Raw genomic sequence first — 10166 nt, forward strand, 5'->3', positions numbered from 1 at the left:
ACATGATTTGATAAATACTCTCTTGAGAGATATTTCACACACTCTATTGAGCATAAATTCATATCATACTAGAGTGCATTGAGTTTTCAATGTGTACATCTCTACTTGTATTAGAAGCATTCATTTGTACAAAATGTATTTTATGTATCGGTTGGGTTCTGCACGTAAATTGAACTGGAGAGTCTTTGCCCTATAGGGGAGACCAGTTTGGTTCAGCCCGGTAAATTGAATTGGAGAATCTCTACCCCGTAAGGGAGACCAGTTGGGCTAAGTCTGGTAATTGAGTTGGGTCTTGGTACCACTCGTAAAGTGTTGCTAGGTTATGGCTCCGCCCGATAAGTGTAGCTAGGGTATTCCTCTCCTCATAAGGAGAGGTTGTAAACGACTTCTACTCCGCCCGTTTAAGTGAGCAGGGATAGTGGAATCCTTGGGGGTTATGCCCAACGTAGGGACGTAGGCTAGTTTGACCGAATCTCGATAACAAATAGTGTGTGTGTGTGTGTCTCTCTCTATCTCATTTATTTCTACACTTTAATTTCCATATGTGTATGCTTGTTTATTTACTATTACATTTATTGCATATACACATTTAATTTAAATGAGATATGCTGCACACGTGTAAACTCACATTCATTGCTTAATCATTTTACTTGCACGCTTATTTTGAATGGGATATGATATGTGGTAAATCGGTGCTAATGTTTAAATTAGCCAAAAAATTTTAAAACCCAATTCATCCCCCCCCCCCCCCCGGTCTTGGGATCACACCATAACTCTCAGTATGAGATCACCTGTCCCCCAGCTTTGAGTGGCTCGACTAGGAGGTTCGTTTGCTCCTTCAGAAGAAATCTTCTTTGGCCTCATCAATGGCATGATCAATGTTGCAGGTAATGACTATGTCGTCGCCAGTGGACTTACCAATTGGCTTGATGCTAGAAACTAGGTCGCCGATTTAGAGATTGATAGGATTAAAGGTTGTTAAAGACTCCTCTCTGCGTGTGCTCTGATCCTGATTGTGTGTACCCCTCTTTCTGAGAATGATTCCCTTTATGGCTTGGTTTCTTGTGGCTTAACTACCTCTATATGTGGGCTCCCCACTTAGGACAGAATGGTTGTTGATCCATTACTATTCATTTACACAGGCGCATGTGTATTCAACTACTCTGATAGTTTTGATGGGTGACTGTCCTCCTTTGAGGTCTGCAAGTTAGCTTCCCATGTGCCTTACAAGTGGGTAGCACCTTAGAATTGGTGTTCCACCCCTGTACATGGAGGAGTGCCTCAGATCAGCTTGATTCCACCATGTACCTTGCCCGTGGGGGAGCACCTTGGACCAAGTTGCTTTCAGTATGTGCCCTGTGCAGAAGGGAACACCTCAAGTCCGGTCGTCCTCTTGCCATGCACATTGCTCCTATGGCGGGGCTCACTTTTGCCGGTATAGATCAATTCCTAACATTATTATTAGTATTATGTATGTAAAATAGTTATACTACTGAATTATCTTTGTAATCGTATCATAATCCTATCTTAAAAAGGGGTTTCTCCGAAATTTTTTTCTTTATTCTTGCAGCATGCAGAGTGGAAGATGAGAACAAATAGAATATCCTTTGTTTGGTTCTAACTAAATGCTTTGATATCCATAGTGTGATTTTGCACTCGTGGGTTTTAATATTACATGAATTTATTCAGTATGTTGTGCTCATGCATGCCAAGTGTTCGACTAATTGCATCACTTGGTTTACATGGGCATCTCAGCATAAGAATAAAGTAAAATCAATGTCAAAGGCATGGGGTACTACATTTTTTAAGTTTTGATTCACAAGTTGTACCAGTTGCTTCTTTTAATTTTGTCATCAGAGTCGTAGGTGGACTTTTGAGTCCTTACAATCTGTATTTTGTTGGAGAGGAGGGCAAAAGGTTTATCCATTGGATCAATTGGCATCATTGGATTCTCTTCATTTTTTTTTTGTCCGACTTCTAAAATCTTAAAAACTTGCATGTATTGACTCTATATGGAAATGTATTTGTTCAGAAGAAAAGGTTTCGAGTTTTATAGTATAAGCGACCTTAGGCATAATTTCTAATTAAATATATGCCATTGAATCAACAGAGTGACTCCATTTTTATCTATATTGCTTGTTTTCAATAGGAGATTACATTTAAATAGTTAAAATTTTGAAAAAGACTAGGACATTGCAGTCACAACTTGAACCAATTAAGAAATATGTATTTTATTTTTGGTTTTTAGAATTTTTTTAAAAAAATTTCTACCCAATTTTCTTAATTTGTTCAAGGATTCTAAAGACGGAACAATGTCAAAATTTGTAATACTGCACAAATGGATTGCATTTTTATTTTTGATTTTTGAATGTTTTTATAAATTTATTTTCATTTTTCTTAAGTTTAAATTTTAAAATTATAAATTTTTGGAGTTATTATTTTTCTAACAAAGTTGTAGGATATGTAAATTGTACAAAAACAAACAACAACAATCTAAACTTTAAGTCCCACTAGGTAGGGTCAGTTATGGATCCTCTTCTACCAATATGCACAATCGTGGACTTTTACTTTTTGGATATATTATTTCTTAGTTGTCCAACATTATGATCCTTACGACATAGTTAGTCTTATAGTCATCGTATAAAATTTTCCTTCTAATTTTAAGGGTATTCTACGAACACAATACGCTTGAACTATTTCTCAATTTTATTCATCCTACTTTAACTTTATGTATAAAACCTCCTTCGCTTTGTCCTTTAGCTTGCATAACATATTCAAAATATAAAAAATTAATAATGCTATTTATTTTTTACCATCAAGTTTAACTTTTTTTCCAATATTCCTCCTACCATTGAGATTACTTTTCATATTTTCTTTCTTATTTCTAATTATTTTAAAGCCTCTAAATTCTAAAACTTTTCTCCAAATTTCTATTTTGGATTCTCTACCCCTAAGTGTCATCAATTAGGAAAATATCATCTGCAAATAGTATACACGATGTAACCTCATTTTTAGAAACTAATAATGAGTTCATCAATCACTTGGGCAAAAAGATAAGAGCTCAAAGTCGATCCTTTTTTTTTTTTTAAATAGAGCCGGTAGCTACCCACATAGCAGCCATGTCCCAAATTTATTAATGAACCCTCACTTATGGTGGAGGAAAACCGTGGTTACAAGCACAACCTCATGGAGATTACAAATAACCAATAAAACCCTCCTAAAAACAACCACAAACCTAAACAAAAAGCAGAAAAACCAAAACTAAACATGCCTAACCAAACGGCCCAAAACAAAACAAGACAAAATAAACAACCAAATAAATTACACAAGCCTAAATGAAACAAAAAACGAAAGACAGAACATTAACCTCTAATAATAGGGACACCGAGACTATCAAGTCTCAATATGCCTCTAAGCTTCCTCGAAAGCTCATCCCCCTCCTCAAATTGATATATCATACCTTCTTTGCCTTGACGAGTAAGGTAATCAGCCGCTTGATTTGCCTCTCTATAAATGTGTCAAATAGAGAATTGAAGACCTTGAAGCCCCAAAACAATCTCCTCCCAAAAAATCCATAAATACCATATCGTGCAACTATCAATATTGATCCAATTAACAATCAATTTAGAGTCACATTCAATAACAATATTATAAAAACCCAGATCCTTACATAACAACACCCCTATGTGCAAAGCATGCATCTCAGCTTCATTATTTGTACCTTGGCCAAAATAAGAAGAAAAGGCACCTCTGAGATTGCCAAAGGAATCCTAACTAGTGCCTCCACCCCCACACTGACCCAGATTACCTCTACAGCTTCCATCAACATTCAACTTCACAAAACCTGTTGATGGTTTCTCCCAAACATTTGTAACCTGCCTTCTACGGTTATGTGGCACTATTTGTGGTAAATCAAATAAATCAAAACCCCCCGAACTCGGATTGCAGAAAAGAGTGCTCCACCAAAATACACCTAATCCAAAAACAAATGGACCTCCAAACCACCTCCTTAGACTCCACTATATCTTCCATCCTAGCTTTGAACCGAAATTGCCAAAGACGCCAAGTAATGATAGAAGGAATTAACCCAATAAAAATGCCACCTTGAGAAGATTTTTTTGCTCATGAAAACCAATGAAAAACACCCCCCCATTAGGTTCCCACAATGCAAGTCGGCAAGCCCAAAAAACAAGCAGCTCTATCCCAAATAAACGAAGCCACCTCCCCTAAACTCAGCACATGATCAAGCATTTTAATCTTCCTATTAAGACAACAATCACATCTTGAGGTAAGATAAATACCACAACGCTGAACGCATATATCCATCGGCAAACAATTGAACCGTGCCTTCCAAATGCATACAGAGATTTTTTTTTTTTTTTTGAGAAAAGTATGCCATATCCACTCCATACCCCAAATATTTTTCTTGCTTTGATCAGATAATTTCCCAAGAACTAGATGACAATAAACTTGGCTTCCAAATTAGAACATCTAGACCTTGTTTCTTAATAGGCAATGAAAGCAAAATGTCACCCAACAGTTCAAGACCAATAAGATGTTGCATTTGCTCAAAATTATACCCATTCTCATCTAAGCAATCCCTTACCTGGATAAAAGGACAGGAGATGTCCTCCACCTTTAAACAAAGAAGTCCAAAATTCAGCCAGCAATTGAACCAAAATGAGATCAGACCATCACAAACTCTCCAAATGGTGTTCTCACAAACATCCGGCAAAACCTACATTAAAGACTTCCAAAACCTCGAACAACCTGAATATTTGCTAACCAGAGAAAGATGACCTATTTTGACATATTTAACCTTAAAAAATCTTGCCCATAAATTATCAATTTTCAACAAATGCCAAACAAATTTCATATGAAGAGATCTCTGCACCTCCACAAAATCTCTAATTCCCAAACCTCCTTCCAACTAAGGAACGCAAAGATTCTTCCAAGCTCGCCATTTACCCTGAAACTTTCCATTTTCCTCTCCCCAAAATAAAGATGATAAAATAGAGTTTACCTTCTTCTTGATAGAGCGAGGAACATCAAGCACAGCCAGCAAATGAGAAGCTATAGATAAAAAAACATGTTTCAACAGAATTAACCGAACACCTTGCGACAAAAGCTTAAACTTCCAACCCACCACCTTTGATTGAATTTTATTAACCAAAGGATCTAAATCTCTTACTTTAAAACGACCAGACAAAAGCGAAACGCCCAAGTAAGTTGTAGGGAAGGAACCTTCAAGAAAACCCGAGGTCCTCATAATCTCACGATGCCTTGAAATATTAAGAAGTTTGGAAAAATACACAGCAGATTTCTCCTTGCTAATATGTTGACCCGATCATTTTTCATACACCTCAAGCATCTTCAACAAACTTCGAAAGGACCTTGCATCTCCATTAGAAAAAATCAATAAATCAAATGTATAAAGAAGATGTGAGATAATAGGAGCACCAACAGGATGAAAAAATCTACCAATCTTTATAGACATAAAATTATGATGCAGCAACCCGGACAAGACTTCTTCCATCGATATAAAAAGGTAAGGCGAGAGAGGATCCCTTTGTCGCAATCCCCTCGTTGGTTTAAAAAAACCTTTGAAGGTGTCATTAAGCATAATAAAGAACCAAGGAGACTAAATACAATTTGCTATAATCCTGCAAAAATTTTCTTCAAAACCAAAAGCCACCAAGACGTTTAAGAGAAAACGCCAATTAACTCGGTCATAAGCCTTGGCCATATCAATCTTGAGCATTGCATTACCACCGTGATTTTTCCTGTGGATCGAATGCGCCATCTCCTGGTCTAAAGTAATATTTTCGAAAATACTACGCCTCAGAATATAAGCTCCCTGTTCCTAAGATATCATCTTATGTAAAACCCTTTTCAACTAAGCCACTAAAATCTTTGAAAAAATTTTATACGCTACAGAACACAAACTTATAGGTCTAAACTTATCAAAACTCTTTGGATCCAAAACTTTAGGAATCAACACAATAAAGGAAGAGGAATAGAACCTGGGAAGCGTCATTCCCCTAAAAAAATTTTTCGCTACTTCGACAACATTATCTTTTATAATATCCCAACAAGTCATATAGAAATCGGACCCAAATCCATCAGGACTAGGGGAACTATGCTTCGGAATAGAGAAAACCGTAAAATGAACTTCCTCAAGACCACACTGAGCATGGAATTTCCCTCTCCAGTAAAAATTGGCTGAATAAATGGATCCAAATCCACATGAATAACCTCTTGCTCTTTAGTTAGAAAATAATGGAAGTAATTAATAGTCCCTTAATGAATTTCCTCGAGAGAAGACAAAATAAAGCCATCTACCAAGCGCATAGTAGTCACCATAGATTTCTTCCATCTCTACTTAACAGAGGCATGAAAAAACCTTGAATTTTAATCTCCTTCAAGAAACCACTTCTTCTTAGATTTTTGAGCCCAACAAGCTTCTTCTAAGCTTCTACTCTAGCCTCCCACTCCACCAACTCCATTTTGGTACTCAAAAATTCAGCTTCAACATGCATATCAAACTGAGCCTATAGTTGAATGTCAAGGAGCTCCAACTTTTCTTCAAGTTCCTGAATATTAAGATTCACCCTACCAAAGGTTTGTTTATTCTAAATCCTTAACACATTCTTTAGTTTTTTAAGCTTTACCACTAGTTTAAATAAACCACTCGAATTTTCCGACAGCTTCCACACCTCCTCCACACAGCCCAAAAAAGAATTGTGAGAACACCACATATTTGGGAATTTAAAAGGAGACGGACCATATGGAACCCAAGGAGCTCACAAATGAACCACCATCGGACAATGATCAAAAGACTTCCTGGGCAAATATTCTATATAAGCCTAAGGAAATAAACTCTCAAAAGCAACATTAACCAAAGCACAATCAAGTCTCGCCCAACTACGAGACCTCCCTCTATGCCCATTGCACCATGACATACTACGACCCTGAAATCTCATTTCATGGAGTCCACAATAATGCAGTCAATTATTAAATTCCGATATCACCACCAATGGACGTTGATTACCCACAATACGTTTAGTATCCCTGCGGATAGCATTAAAATCTCCAACCACTAACCATGGAGACTCCCTATCACATAAATTCTAAAGGTCCTCCCAAAGAAAATGTTGCTCCAAATGAGAGCACTTAGCATAGACAAAAGAAACCAAAATTTTCCTGGCATTAAAATGGACCCAACCCGATAAGGCTTAGTCCAAAGAATGAATAATCTCCACATGATAATTTTCCTTCCACAAAATCCAAACTTTCCCTCCCAACTCCTCATTGCAACAGAAATTTTGAAAACCCAAAAAAGAAGCTAACCTCGGCACAGACGCTGAATTATGAAAAGGTTCAAGAATAGCTACCACTACAACATGAAATTTTTGAATAATAGCTTTTAAACGACTCTGAGAATGACCCAGCCCTCAGATGTTCCACACTAAAATGGTATCAATCATAAATAATTTTTGGAGGAACGGGTTACAACCCGTATGTCCTGATAAGCACAGCTCCCCATCTTTCATGATTCTTTTTCTTTGAGGACATTAATACTCCTAAATCCGTCTCATAATTTTTGGTTTTCATAAAATTTTCTTCTTTTGTTTCCTATTTATCCAATGAATAATCACATTCATTCAATTTTAATTTTCCCTTATCACCCATCACTCCCTCTCCTTAAAAAGCCAACACTTTTGATGCAATGTCACGCTGACCATCTTCTACTTCCATAGATGGGTCTTTACTCACCATGTCTCCAATAGTATTTATGGCATGATGATCACCCATGGTATCACAAACCACTATCTCTGAAGAGATAGTTTGAAAAGCAACAATAGCGCCCCACGAATCAGCTTCACATTCAATCTTCTCGCATTTTTCCTCATCTTCCAATTCATCAAAGCCCATCTCTTGGTTCACAACCTCTTGTAGCTCCGTAGCAACAGGAACCGCTAGCCTTTGTTTAAATCCACCTGAAATTGAGGCCCCTCCATGTTCAAGCTCTGCATTCGTAATAAGAGGTTCTTTAGATGGTTCTGAAAGACTAACTTCTTTCCCATTGACGCTCTGTTTCTCCTACCATATTCTTTTTTGGAACCAAAACATGTTTATCCATTTTCTCCTCCTTTTTCCCATTCGAGTAATGCAAACTCATCCTACAAACTGGGCGAGGTATGCCCCTGCCGGTGGCATATGGAGTAATAGAACCCACGTTTTTCATACTTGACTTTTTGCCAAATAGTTCTATTAGCCAAAACAACAATGGGAAATCGTTGCACTGGTTCCACAGATAAAACCACCTCCACGTACATCCAAGCCCTTGACACCCTAGTCTTGTTCAATGTTGCATGGTTAGTACCCGGAAACCTACCAAACCTAGTCACAAAGATTTGCAAACAATCTAAGAGGTAAAGATGAACAGGAAAACCTGGAAGAAAGATCTATTGGGGATGCAAAAGGAGCTTCCTTCTATAAATCAAAATCCTTTGTCCAACGAAATAAATGAACGTTGCCCCTACCAAAAGTCTTCCTTCTCAAGACCATGCATGCATAAAATCACGTTCACTTCTCAACTATAACAGCATATGTAAATTATCCATCACACTCACAGTCAGCACCTCTAAAAAACCCCAAGTTTTTACCACGTTTCGACGTACAACATCAATAGATGGTCTTGATCTTGTAAATTTAATCACCAATACGTTCTTAAAATCATTCGCAACCTTAACCATCTCAGATTCAGAAAAAATAAATCCTTTTTCACCATAATCTCAACCGGATGTCTCATAGGGAGTTTAAAACCCAAAGATGTAATAGATGTGGAAGCCACGGCCTAAACAAAGGATTTTTTTAACAGAGTCGGTGTCGGAAACCCCCACAAAAGGCAATGCCAAAGAAGGGGCGACCTCCATGCCCAAACCCAAACCCCCACCACAAATCAAAAAACTGACCTTCGGCCGGCGATCAACCAAACATCTTCTTCAAGTGTGGGCGATGAAGTGCAGCAAATAACCCTACAGTAGCTTCTTCAATTGCGGCCTATCTCAGCGAAATCAAGACTAGCGAACTGCATCAAAATACAAAAGCAATTGATGGCGCTCTATCTCAGCGAACTTATGGCTAGCAAAATGCAGCGAACAACCTGCTAGCGAACACCCAACACGGCGCACGTCCGACCAGCAAACACCCAACAACAGCGTCGGACTGATGAACACACACTTAACGGCGCTCTATTTGTTGAAGAAAATGTTGTTATGCAAAAACAGCAACAGTTAGCTTACAACAGCTAACTGTTAGCCATCTAACATAAGTTTTTTTTTATATTTTAGTTATTGTATTTTTAAACAAATTCAGTTACTAATTGTTGTATATATATATATACGAACTATTGTAATTCTTTGACGATATGAAATAAAACTTGAATGCATTCATTCAGTTTTAACATGGTATCAGAGCATTTACTCTCTGTTTTTTGATTTCAAATTCTCAAAGTATCTTAATGCCTTCTGTTGCTAGTTCTTCGCAAATGACTTCCAGTTCATCACAATTCAATTCAACCACAGCATTGGCTGATGAATATGCTAACAATCCTTATTTTCTTCCTGCAAATGAAAATCCAGGTTTTGTTCTTACTTCCCAACCTCTCACAAATCCAAAAAATTATATGAGTTGGGCCAGATCTATATTCTTGGCTTTGAGTTCATAAATAAATTTGGATTTGTAAATGGCTTAATCACAGAACCAAATTCTTCTTCTCCATTATTCAATTCTTGGAATCGCTGCAATACCATGATTCTTTCTTGGTTAACCAATTCTCTAAGTATAGAATTAAAGGCTAGTGTGATGTACATCAATAATGCAACGGATTTGTGGTTTGATCTTAAGGACAAGCTCTCACAAAGTAATATACCACGATTGTTTGAACTTGAGAAAGAAATCTCTCATCTTTCACAAGGGTCACTCTCGGTAACTTCTTATTTTACAAAATTCAAGACTTTATGAGATGAATTTATCAGTTACCAGCCTTTTACTATTTGTTCTTGTGCTTGTACCTGTGGATCCAAGGCTTCTCAGTTGGATGCTCAACACAAGGAACATGTTTTCAGGTTTCTCATGGGCTTAAATGATAGTTATAGCAA

At 37.3% G+C, this 10166-nt stretch overlaps 1 long non-coding RNA gene across 1 annotated transcript; it reads left to right on the forward strand.

Annotated features, from left to right (window-relative positions):
* Positions 1 to 1160: 1160 nt before the first annotated feature.
* LOC131148872 (uncharacterized) lies at positions 1161 to 1955 on the forward strand. Its single transcript, XR_009135079.1, has 2 exons — positions 1161 to 1435; positions 1571 to 1955. It is a non-coding gene; the product is annotated as an uncharacterized LOC131148872 (long non-coding RNA).
* Positions 1956 to 10166: the final 8211 nt, after the last annotated feature.

The sequence above is a fragment of the Malania oleifera genome, chromosome 2, assembly GCF_029873635.1.
Source record: "Malania oleifera isolate guangnan ecotype guangnan chromosome 2, ASM2987363v1, whole genome shotgun sequence".
NCBI classification, from domain to species: domain Eukaryota; kingdom Viridiplantae; phylum Streptophyta; class Magnoliopsida; order Santalales; family Ximeniaceae; genus Malania; species Malania oleifera.